The sequence below is a fragment of the Leptodactylus fuscus genome, chromosome 4 (assembly GCF_031893055.1).
Source record: "Leptodactylus fuscus isolate aLepFus1 chromosome 4, aLepFus1.hap2, whole genome shotgun sequence".
NCBI classification, from domain to species: Eukaryota; Metazoa; Chordata; class Amphibia; order Anura; family Leptodactylidae; genus Leptodactylus; species Leptodactylus fuscus.
Window position 1 is genome coordinate 50,364,943 of NC_134268.1, and position 13,016 is coordinate 50,377,958.

Sequence of the window (13,016 nt, forward strand, 5' to 3'; positions counted from 1 at the left end):
AATAAGAAATAATTTTATTTTAAACATTCATTTATTAAATATCATTGTGTTCTTTATCTGAGACACAATATTAACCCTTTATTCATAAAACGTATGTGCCTAAAGTTTCCTCTTAACACCTCGTCTCTTCACAGATTCCTGTGACCTTCTTAACCTTTCAGATACCTCCAATACCAAGAATAGAGACAAGACTTAAGACACTTGACTCTGTCTTACACTTAACTGTATATATTCTTGTGTACTGGTTGTATATGAACACCATATATATTAAATAAGTATATAAAACATAAGCATTTCAAAATGTCACATCCTATAATCAGAAGTTTAAAGAATAAACCAGAGACTATCACTCTTGATATCCCATATTCTTTGATGATATTATACTTTTCCTTTCATGAAGATGATTAGCTTATCTCATTTGCATATAAGACATATTTTTCCCAATGTTTGTAGATGTTGATGTGTGTAAGTGTATGCAAGTGTGTGCGTACATGTAAGAATACATAATCAATAAAACAATAATACAATAAATCAATACTGGCTATAACTAACTAGATTTTCTGCCATAACTAATATATTTATTATCCCATGATCCAATTACCCCAATAAGCCTTTATTGTTTGTCAGGTTTGAACAAATATATTGAAGAGCTATCTATATCTTAGTCAAAAGCTTCTTCTTTTGCAACAAACTATTCACAAACTAAAATAACCTTCACCCTACTGCATCTGTCACCTTTCCTCAGCTCATGTGACTTAAACACTTGGTTTTCCTGTAGGTATAAACATATGAGGTTCCTTTCAATGGATTTCAAATATATTTGCTAATTTCCCAGTTTAATATAGAGTATCACATAAGATAAAAAAATAGAAAGAAATAGAAAAAGAAAATAGAAATAGAAAATAGAAAGAAATAGAAAATAGAAAGAAAATAGACGTCTCTTTGTTGGATATATTTTCCTTTTTTCCTTGTTGGATGCATCCTGATTTTCTTAGGCCTATTTGTGATGTCACAGATCTGTTGTATACACCAGTGGACACATAACACACATAACACTTATACTGACCAGCCCATCAGGGTCACAGGTCACAATGTGTTGCTGTCAATCAACTGACCACATGAACGAACACTTATTCTCACAGTAAGTAAGAGCTCCATGCCTAGTTGCATGCCTTCATACATAATGGATTATAACTTGAAAATCCTAAAAACATGGACTTTACATGAAACTATTGAAAAACATGCTTGAGGTAAGTTAGAACTTCTATCACTTTATCATGCATTGTTATTAGTCACACCATGTGAAATTAGTTTACTCATTAATAGTTAGACACTCCATGTATTCTTTTGGCTATAAGGAAAGAATGATGAATGAATGGACATCACTGATTGAACTGATCCATTTTTCCATATATCTATATCTGATGAGAAAAAAATAGATAAACTTTAGCAAAAACCAAATTAATACAATAATGATTTTAACCAATGGAAAATTTAATAACTTTATGGATCCCTAGTACTATTTGATCATATTCATATAATGTACATAACATGTTCCTCCTCTCTCTGCATCCAGAGAGTGGACTATGACAAAAATCTGTCACCACACATCAGGCTCTCCTCCTATATGTGTGTGTATATATATAATAATATGATCCATAGTATTATTCACAATAGCATAATTAGGATTATTTTACAAACATTATCACATAATCATGTGGGTTATACCTGATCATTGGACTTCTCCTCATGTAAAAGGGATTTCTCTTTACATAGCCAGATAGTACATAAGTAAATACTCAATAGACAGTCATTCCTTCAGAGATACTTTTAAACTCGACCCCTGACCTTCCTGTCAATCACATCCCACAATAACTCCACCAGGTCATTAGAGAATGCCAAGCTTGCCCTTTTCCTAAAAATATTAGGTAGCTCAAATTCCTCTTGGTTACTGGGAAGATCTGACATTTTGGAGACAACTGGTACATTCCCAGATACATTCTTTTGCAGATACTCAATAGATTTGGCTGGCTGCAATTCTTTAATTTCAGTTAATAATGGAATTTCAATTTGTGGATTTTCTTGCATGGCATATGGTTTATATGCAACATGTAATTTCCTACGTTTCTCATAGATTTTGTCACTTTCCCTCCTATAAATAGGGGACACTTTAACATGATTTGACAGATGTCTCTTAATAGGCTTTGCTTTTTGCTTTGGACATACTCGATTTACATTTGACATATGTTTCTGATGTCTTCTGGCCATGTCCAATAAACTAGCAGCTTCAAATAAAGTCTTCTTATCTGAGGCACTGGCAAGGGTGACTGCATCCAAGAATTTGAACTTTTTAACAAAACTTTTCACCATAGATGAAGAGTTCACCTTTGGAATGACAGTTTTGTATGTTCTCTCAAATTTAGACATGAATGCAAATGTACATTCTTTTCTACCAATCTTTATCTCATTCAGTATGTCAGATGTTGGCATGCTGTCACCTCTAGTGCACCAGATTAGTTTCTTTAATCTCTCCACATCACTGTCTTTTAACCATTCATTTGACTCATTATCATAAGACATTTTTGCAGACAAACGTTCTGTAAAATCAATAGGAAGCCATAATTTAAACAGTTTATTTCTCTGTTCAATATTTAGATCAAATTTCTCTGCATGGCTTTCAAAAATTTCTGAGTTTCTACACACATGGATCTTTACATCATATGTGGGAATGGCTTTACTCAGATTGATCAAATATTCCTGAGATTTTAATTTCAATTTAGTTTCTTGTATCATTTGTTCCTCACCATCTATGGCCATTACTGCCACATGGTGCTCTTTATCAACATATTGAGATTTCTCATCTGTCTGAACAGATTTATGCATACTATTACTTAATTTCTTTTCTGTTACCATGTCATTAAAAATCTTTACCAAAGAAGCTATATTCCTAAATACCTGCTTCTCTTTTGTAGAACAAATTCTATTTTCAATCTTAGAATTTGCCTGCTCACATTGTGTATACAAATCTTGCCATATACTCGCTAAATTGTCACTAGACACAATTTTAAACTCAACGTTACATTTTTTAGACAATGACTCAAATTTTTCCATACTTTAAAAGTAAAATCTTTACTCACCACTGTAGAAAGCTTCACCTTTAGCTTGTCCTTGGAACAGCTGGTCCCTGTCATCAGAACGTCTCAGTACGTCTGGCACTTGTGGTCCTTCTGTGTTTCCTCACAGGCTTTCCTCACACAGGCTTCCGTATCATATAACACGTACAACAGTCATCTGTATCTCACCAATATAAGTTCTTTTTCGAAGTCTTCCTGAATCTTGCAATTCATACAACTTGCAAAATACTCCTCTCTTCCCCCTTAATTGCAAGTGAACGGAACGAGAAAAACAGGAAAAAAAACGACCGTGCTGGCTCGCCACTGTTAAATATCTTGTATTTGCCGGTGAGACTTGTGTCCACTGTTAAATATCCGGACCTGGCCTTGTCCACGATAGGAAGAAGTCAGCTTGTTATAAATCAGTGTAGAGGTTTATTAATATCTTGAAGGAAAACACAGGAACAGGGAAAATGTCCAAATAACACAAATATCAGTCAATTGTCAATAGCTTACATCTTCAGAGAAGTTAAATCATCTGGATATCTTGTAGTTACAGCTTGGTTCATGCTTGTCATCTGGTTGGTGGACTTGGGCTGGTTACGACGTCCATGGATGTCCATCTGCCTGGACCACCCACCCTGGTGTTCCCAAAGACAGACCTCCTGGTCTTCCCCTGGTCTTCCCAAAGACAGACCCAGACATGTGTATTTCTTACTCATTTATATTCATGAGAGTGGGTGTTACCTTCCATCTTGTAGCTATGTAAGGAGATTTTTAAAATAGTGTACACTAACCGCACCCATGTTCCAAGAATATAAGACTATGATGTCAGTAGAGTGTCTGCTAGAGAATATTGTAAATATATAATATTTAACAGACTCCCATTGACTTCAATGACATTTTACATGTGTATTTTGACGTGTATTTTGATGTGTATTTTGACGTGTTTTTTTACACGTGTAAAAGAAAATGCCATTGAAGTCAATGGGAGTCTGATATTTACACGTGTATTTTTACACATGTATTTTGCCAAAATACACGCGCGTTTACTCCGTGTGAAGGGGCCCTTATAGCTCAACTTCATTCAGGTTACTGGTTACCTGATCTTCCCCCACTGGAATTAATGATAAGTTAGGGTCCTTTTCGGGAACGACAATCCCCTATTCCCCCTACCTACAGCCTCCTCTTCGGGAACGACAATCCCCTATTCCCCCTACCTACAGCCTCCTCTTCTCGCTTCTTTCCGCTTGTTACACTTTTGTTTGCCATGCATACCTATAAAACAATTTAAGAAAATCAAGTAAAAAAAACAAAATTTACATGGCCGACACAAGTGTTGAGTTTAACTGTTTTGTCTGTCTTAAGAAGTTGTAAAGGGGTTTAAAGGGATCCTATAATTCAGATGGAATTTTTTGTCCCTAACATGATGTCGGAATAGCTTTAAGAAAGGCTATTCATCTCCTTTAGATGTCTTCTCCGCGCTGCCGTTTCGTAGAAATCCAGGTTTTTGCCGGTATTCAAATGAGTTCTCTCGCAGCACTGGGGGGCAGGCCCCAGCACTCAAACAGCACTGGGGGCGTCCCCAATGCTGCTAGAAAACTCTTCAGTGATGCCTCCATCATCTTCAGGAACGTCCTCTTCCTGTGTCTTCTTCCGGCGCAGGCAATAAAACTTGTAGGCCTCAGGCCAAGCCGACTGCGCATGCCCACAGGCCACATGAAAATGGTGGTTTATTTACTACATTGGGGTTTCTGTCCTTTAGGTCTGCTTGGGGACCCGAAAAAACAGAAACTCAATCTTCTTAAAAAGATTATAGACTATAATGGGGTCTGCCGTGTTTCTGCCAGAAAAATGTGGAGAGAAAAGTCGTGCTTACGGGGACAGAATCCCCAAATGGTCAGCGAGTACAGGTGTGAATCTAGTCGGAGTCTGTCAAATTTATGGCAAATGGTAATACCCATTTCTCATAAATTTCTAGGAGGAATGACAGAAGAACAGTACAATGTAGAATTCTGAGAAAAGACATTTAGGATTACTTCATGGAGAAGACATGACATATCAGGAGAAGTCCTTTTTAACACACACACATGTTTAACCCTATATAGAAAGTAAAAATTAAAGACACGAACGGCGAGAATTTGTTCTGGTTTGCTCGATGTTCTCGCAGTGCTATTGAGGATTAGAGAGTAACATTTGACCATCATTACATCTCGCACAGCTACTTTCCTATGTGACTCATCTGTCCTTGTCTGTTGTCCTGTTCTATTTATTAGGGTTGATTCACAGTAAGCTAAAATGTGTCGGCTGTGAGGAAAAAGACAGCCAGACAGTTGGAGATACGAAGATCCATGACAAACGCAGATTTTGATTTCCAAAGGAATTATACATGAATCTACCATTTGATCCTTATACAGCAGAAATGTACAATATAAATCTCACGTTATAACTTTTCATGTTGAAGCTAGAGATGAGCAAATACCGTTCGATCGAGTAGGTATTCGATCGAATATCAGGCTATTTGACATATTCGATTTTGAACAAATACCACGTGGTAAACACAGTAAAAATTTGTATCCCCTCCACCCTCCCTGGCGCTTTTTTTGCACCAATAACTGTGCAGGGGAGGTGGGACAGGAAAGAGGAAAACGTAGGCATCGAAAAAATAAGGAAAAAGTAATTGGCTGGCGAAATCAGGTGACCTTGGATCTATAAGAATAGTGTCAGCCATGTTTGTGTCTTTTGCGGCTTGGATAGATAGGGAGAGACATCGTGCTGAGGGTTAGAGAAAAATTTTAGCTTCTGCTAGGCAGGAAATATTCTGAAAACAGCAACACTGCTTGAAGAGTCTATAAACACCATCAGCTTATAGGCTCAACCTGCAGAAATTTCTCATTACCACTTTTTAGGCCTGAAATTCTGTATCACTGTTATACAGTATATACCTGGGCTGAAGCAACAGAATGTGGCTGACACTCTAAGCGCTGCTGGGGAAAGTCACAACTCCAAGATGGGGTGAAAGAATTACTACTGGGGGTGGCAGGGCTGAATTGGCACAGAGGGGCACAAAAAAGAACTGTACTTGTGGGCTGAAGCAATAGAATGGTACTTAAACTTGAAATGCAGGTGCACAAATCTAACTAGAACTCAAAAGAAAGCATAGACACGCAGGTTCTATTATAAAGTTACAAGTAGAAGAGTGGCTCAGCAAGTGACAGTTGGGGTTCATTGTGTACACTCTATGCCACCAAAAAGGCTAATTGGGGAGGGCGTACTTGCACCCCCTCACCAAACTCACCCAAACCTCAGCTGGGGGAAGCCTCCACTCACCCCAAGGGCCTAAAACCCTGCATGTACAAGGCAAAAAAATGACCTCAAGGGCCTGACACTATGCTGGTGTGAGGCTCCAGTCACAGAAAGGGGCATAAACTTGAAATGCAGCTGCACAAATCTAACTAGAACTCAAAAGAAAGCATAGACACGCAGGTTCTAGTAGAAGAGTAGCTCTGTAAGTAACAGTTGAGGTTCATTGTGTACACACTATACCACCAAAAAGGCTAACTGGGGGGTGTACTTGCACTCACCCAAACCTCAGCTGGGGGAAGCCTCCACTCACTCCAAGGGCCACAGGTCCAACTTCTACACCAAATACGAGTAAGTCGCAGAGGGATTGGAGAGGACAGGGCTGTTGTTGGCCAGTTAATCACGCAACATGCGCCTATACTTTTCCCTCCTGGTGACACTAGGCCCCTCAGTGGCGGTAGTTTGGCCAGGGGGTGCATTAACGTGTCCCACACCTTGGAGAGTGTTCCCCTGGTGGTTGTGGACCGGATGGCAGTTGTTATCCTCTTGGAGGAAATCTCCTCTCTGCCGCCAGCGAGTGTTTACGGAAACATTTCCATCATATTCTACACCAGGTGCTTGTGGCAATCATTTATGTGATTGTTCCTCTCCCCTACCAGAACAAAAGACGAGATATTATTTTTATACTGGGGGTCGAGGATTACAAAAATCCAGTATTGGTTGCTCTCCATGATGAACAATGCCTTTGTCTCTGGAAAAGTCAGCCATGTGTGCCAGAGTGTTACTTGGCATGACTTTGCTGCCCCCACCGGAAGGGTCACTCTCCATTTCCTCCACTTTCAACTGCCCTTGACACCATCCGCGCTGAAGCAATGGGATGGACTGAACATCCCCGCTAGCCTCGTTTGGGACAGTGACAAATGCCACTTCATCCTCCTCTTCTTCCTCCACCATCCAACAGTGAGAAGATGACAGGAGTGTACTCTGAATGTTTTCTGGCTAGCAGCAGCTACTTTAGACTTACGAAAATGGCTGCACTTTCACCAGTATATCAGGCACAATGGGGTAGGTTTTTAAAAACCTTTGCACCAACAAGTTGAAAACGTGGGCCATGTGTGGACCGTGTTTGAGTCTGGCAAGCTCCAGAGCCACTACCAGGTTCCGGCCATTATCACACCATGCCTGGGCCCTGGTGCATCAGAGAGAAAGACATTGCCGTTTCATCTAGGATGGCATCCCTCACCTGGGGGGCAGTGTGTTTTCTGTCGGCCAAGCTGATGAGCTTCAGCACGACCTGCTGACGTCTCCACATGCCAGTGCTGCAGCATTTACAGCTCGCAGGAGGGGTCGATGTTGCAGCAGAGGAGTAGGCTTTCTGAGAACCCCTGCCATGAATTTTGGGCTGGGAGAGGAGATAGGCCACCCCAGTTTGTGAGCCAGGCCCAGCCTCCACTACATTCACCCAGCCTGTCATTACAGAGAAGCAGCATCCCTGACCGCATGCGCTTGTCCATGCGTTGGTGGTCAAGTGGACCTTAGAGCAAAGCGCGGAACTCAGGGCCCGACTGATGTTATGGGACACATGCTGGCACAAGTCGGGGACGGCACACCAAGAGAAGTAGTGACGGCTAGGGGCAGCATAGCGAGGGGCCGTAGCTGCCATCAGCTCATGTAAGGCCTGAGTCTCCACTAGCATAAACACCAACATCTCCAGGGCCAGCAGTTTTGAGATGTGGACATTTAAGGCTTGGGCATGTGGGTGGGTTGCGCTGTATTTCTGATTGCAATGAAATGCCAGGGAGATGGAGATTTGCTGGGAAGAGGATCATGAGCATCTATGTTGTGAGGTCTCTGTTGAGTCCAGTAAAGAAAAGATGTTTTTCTCAATTTTATTTTTGGTATTACTGGTTGGGAGAGGGGGGATCTGTACCTATTTAAGATTCTGAAATGTTAGGAGATATTATTATTGTGACTGAATATTACATTGGGAGATTTTGGGATTTTTCACTGCAGCATGTCTCTAGTTGGCTATGCGCTCCCTGCCCGGATCCCTGTTTTGCCAGTAAGCAGCCGCAGATTGGATACGTCATTAATTTTTAAACTGAAAAACAAATGCAAATCTGTTCTGTAACGTCGTTCTCCAAAAAAAAGCAGCAACGTAAAACAAATAGCATAAGAATCCTGCCAGGACCCATGCGGGATACACAGGCTGTCCTAGTTTTGGTTAGCACCCCGCTGAGCTGCGGCAGCGGTCTCACTTACGGAAAGAATAGGAACATTGCAGATTGTGTATAGGAATTCAATTTAGTTAATTCTGTAAAAGTTGAACGTTTTACATCATTCTCTTGATGTGAAGAAGATTAAATTAACTGTCTGCTGACCAATTCTATTACAATATATGATGTCAGATCATTGCAGTCTGGTTGGATCTGCTCAATTTTCTCTTCACATTTGCTGTACATCAGACAGATCCTAGCAGACAGGAAACAATGCTGAGGCAATACAGTAAATGTAAGGGTGGATTCACACGATAGATTTTGCTGAAATTTCTGCAACACACACCTGCTTAATGCCAAAGCAACTCCATTGAGATAAACTGAGCTGAAGTTAAAGCCCCACGTTGCAGAAACTCAGTGGAAAAAAACGTTGTCTTTTACAGAACCAGCAAAGCGAATGAGATTCTGACTAATCCCATCCACACATTACGGGGTAAAAAAAATTCTGTGAAACAAACTACGTTTTTCAAGAATACATGTCATTAAAAATTGTAGCACCTCAATTTTACCTGCGTAAACGCTTCCTATAGATGTCATAAGGGAAGAAAAACCACAGAGAAAAACGCTAATGTGTTTCCTTAGCATTTTTTAGCTGCACTCCGCAATGTGTGGCCTTAGCCTTAGTCGCAGAAATTTGTAGAGTCATTGTAGAGGTTGAAAACTGTGGCTGGACCCACAGCAAAAACAGACATGTTGAGGGCTAAAACCTTGCAACGCAAGACACTTTGTGCTGTCGTTTTTCTGCCATGTGGAGTTGGGATTTATTTAAAGGGAAAGTGTCCGGGGCATTTGGGAGACTAAACCACCCAAAGGTCCTTATGGCCCCGGAGTTTAGTTTCCGAAATTGACCTGTTAAAAAGCCATCTGAGCAGGGGCGTAACTTAAGGGGGTGCAGAGGGTGCAGTCGCACGGGGACCCAGGAACCTTAGGGGGTCAGTATTGAGATTGCAGCTTCCATCTGGCCCATAAGCCAAGGAGACCCACAGATTACCCTAACCACACTAAACTCCTTAGCTCCCGTAACGATAACTATCAAAATTTCACTGTAGGGATGAGGTAGGGGCCCTGAACAAAAGATTGCATCGGGGTCCACAAGACTTTAGTTACACCACAGCAGCTGAGCCTGTATTACTCGTGTCACTGTAGTCCTCGCGCTGGTGTAGTTCATCATTGAAGTCATGGGAATACACCTTAGTTTCAGTGCGCATGCCCCACACCTTAGACACATGCGCGCTGAAGCTGGAGTGTATGTCCTGAGCTTCACTAAAGAACTGCACAGGAAGACTCATCCGTAAGTAAGTCTAACGGTTTAGTGTTTTAAATGCGTGCACGGATGGCTTTAAAACTCTAAACCCCCAGTCAATAAGGATCTGTGGGTGGTTTAGTGTCCCAAATCGACCTGACAAGTTCTATTTCAATCCCTTCCACTATACTGTTACTGTACATTGCAGTGGTTTAGCCTCTTTCTAGAGGGTATTCGGGGAAGCACTGCTACGCCCTCTAGTGGTAAGACCTAATTAGGCCACACCTGTAATCACTGACATATCTGTATGCTGAGTTTTGCAGCGATCCGGCATTTTCTATCCGGGTGCCTAATTTTTTGTCAATGAGAAAGAAGGTTCCTTTGAAATGTCTCAGCAGAGAGCTGCGCCGGTCCCCGGTGACTCTGAAGGCTGCTGCTTTTAGCTTTATTTCTTTGATATCATACTTTAAAAAATCTGATGAAGGAAATGAAAGGTAGAAATCCACCAGGAATAAACAGCACTTGAAAGGAATACCAACATATAAGAAATAAAAGGAGATCCCGTCATTACACTGCGCATTCACTTCTGTAGATACTAATGACAGTTTTTGGTCTGCACATCAATAACTCATAGCACATTAAGTCTGACACATGTCCAGACATAATGTGGGTGTCTGGCGTGTAACAAAATGTACTGTTTAGGTCCAGCCTTCTATGCAGCCTTCTATGCATATAATCGAGTATAAGCCAAATTTTTAAGCACAGTTTTTGTGCTGAAAAAGCCCCCTCGGCTTATACTCGAGTGAAGCAAGAAAAAAAAATTCATATTTGTGAAAAATAGTGAAAATAGTGAAAAAAAGAAGCTTTACAAAATATAATAAAAAAGTTAAATAAATAAAAGTTATAAATCCCTCCTTTCCCTAGAATACATATAAAAGTGGAAAATTACTATGAAACACATAAACATTAGGTATCCCTGTGTCTGACAGTGCCCGGTCTACTGAATATAGGGGATCTGCTCCTGTTCCGTCGGGAAGGGGTTAATAGGAGCACTGCAGATCCTCTATAGTCAGCCAGACTGAATTCCACGTGGGGGAAAAAAGAAACAGTCCTCAAGCTCAGGGAAGGGGCAGACAGACAACCAAAACACCCCCTCCCCTTTCCTAGCACCCAGCATCTACTGCACCCAAAAACCATTTTAATTTTTGAAATTTTCCAGTAGCTGCTACATTTCCCCCCTAGGCTTATACTCGAGTCAATAAGTTTTCCCAGTTTTTTGTGGTAAATTTAGGGAGTCGGCTTATACTCGAGTATATACGGTAGATATGGAATTTAAAGGATAACATTCTGGCTGCCTGCCGCTGCCACTAGAGGGAGCCATGCTACTTACAACACACTGTTATAAAATGGGTTCCTCCAAAGGAAGGAAGTCCCATAGTATAACAAAAAAGAATCATTACTCACCTGATCAATCCTGTTGGATCTGCAGAGATTCTTCCATGGTGTCTGACAGTTTATTTTGGTTTTGCTGAAGCTGTGTCATGTTATACACCGTGGTGACCATTGTAACCAATCACTACATGTACCAGCAGTACCGCTGATGGGGCTGTCATTTTGGGTGTATGTCATGTCATTGCAGCAAGGAAAACTGCCTGTTAAGTGATTTATGCCATCCCTTCTTAATGACCCATTGCTCTAGGATTTCAGCACATATGATACTGGTGGAGCTAGGAGAGAAGACCAGCACTGGGGAACTGAGACTCTGAAGGAAATAGCTACATACCTAGTTGGTCAATAAGTGTCACTAAAAGTCTTTTTTGGGGAGTTTTCACAAAATTTTGTTACTGAGAGGACATATAGGAGACAAGGAGAGGAAACTGCTGGCAGCTATTGAGAAGACTTTATATTGAGAACTGCCATTTTGGAGTGAAGCTGGAGTCATCTCAGACCCTGAGATCTTGTTGTACCTCTGAACTGATGGGGCCATATTTGGTATATACAAAGAGACAGAGAAAGAGATAGAGAGGCAGAGGAGAATGGTACCTGCATTCTAATTTTTACCAAAAGACTTTAGGATAAACCATCCCGAGGCTCACCCCTCATCCAGAGAACTGCTGTAAGATCGGTACCTCCAAATATATGAATGGAGTCTGTTTGGTTTCCACTTTGTACTGAATGCAGTCACCATCAAGAGCCCTTTCAAATTGGACCCAGCTCACGAAGGATGAAGACTGCTGATGAAGACTGCTAAGGAAGAGCCCTGCGGTAAGACTACCACCATCATGAGGTGCCCTGCAGACTCATCTCTGCACCTGCCCAGTAGGGGAATTGGAGGAGTTGGTCGAGTCTACTGGACACAATTGACAATTCCTAGCATGGCTACCACTACCAGCCTCTAGGTAGCCTAGGTCGCTGCAATTGTACATGTCCCTCCATCAATGGCAATAAGGGAGAGCACTGTAATAAATAGGCTTGAACAGCAGAGAGTATTGGGACTGAAGATGTAATAAAGGTATATTAGGAAGTAGAATATTTTTCTTAAACTGACTTACTCCTTTAAAGGGAGTCTGTCACCAGATCTAGCATATCAATACAGCCCAGCACATAGGTAAGGGTCACCTCAATCAAACGGTATTTTCCTTTTATAAAACGGTGATATTATGTGCCAAGATATTGCCATTTCTGTCAATACGCAAATGAGTTCTTTGGAGCAATGAAGGTGTTGCCACTTACTAGTTTGGAGCAATGCCAATGCCCTCATTGCTTCAGCACGGTGGCTCAGTGGTTAGCCTTGCAGCGCTGGAGTCCTGGGTTCAAATCCTGCCAAGGACAACATCTGCAAGGAGTTTGTATGTTCTCGCCGTGTTTGCGTGGGTTTCCTCCAAGTACTCTGGTTTCCTCCCACACGCCAAAGACATACTGATAGGGAATGTAGATTGTGAGCCCTATATGGGACAGTGACTGTCAATATCTGTAAAGCGCTGCGGAATATGATGGCGCTATACAAGTAAGCATAATAAATAAATAATAAAGAGCTAATATGCATATTACATACAAAAACAGTAATATCTTGACAAGGAG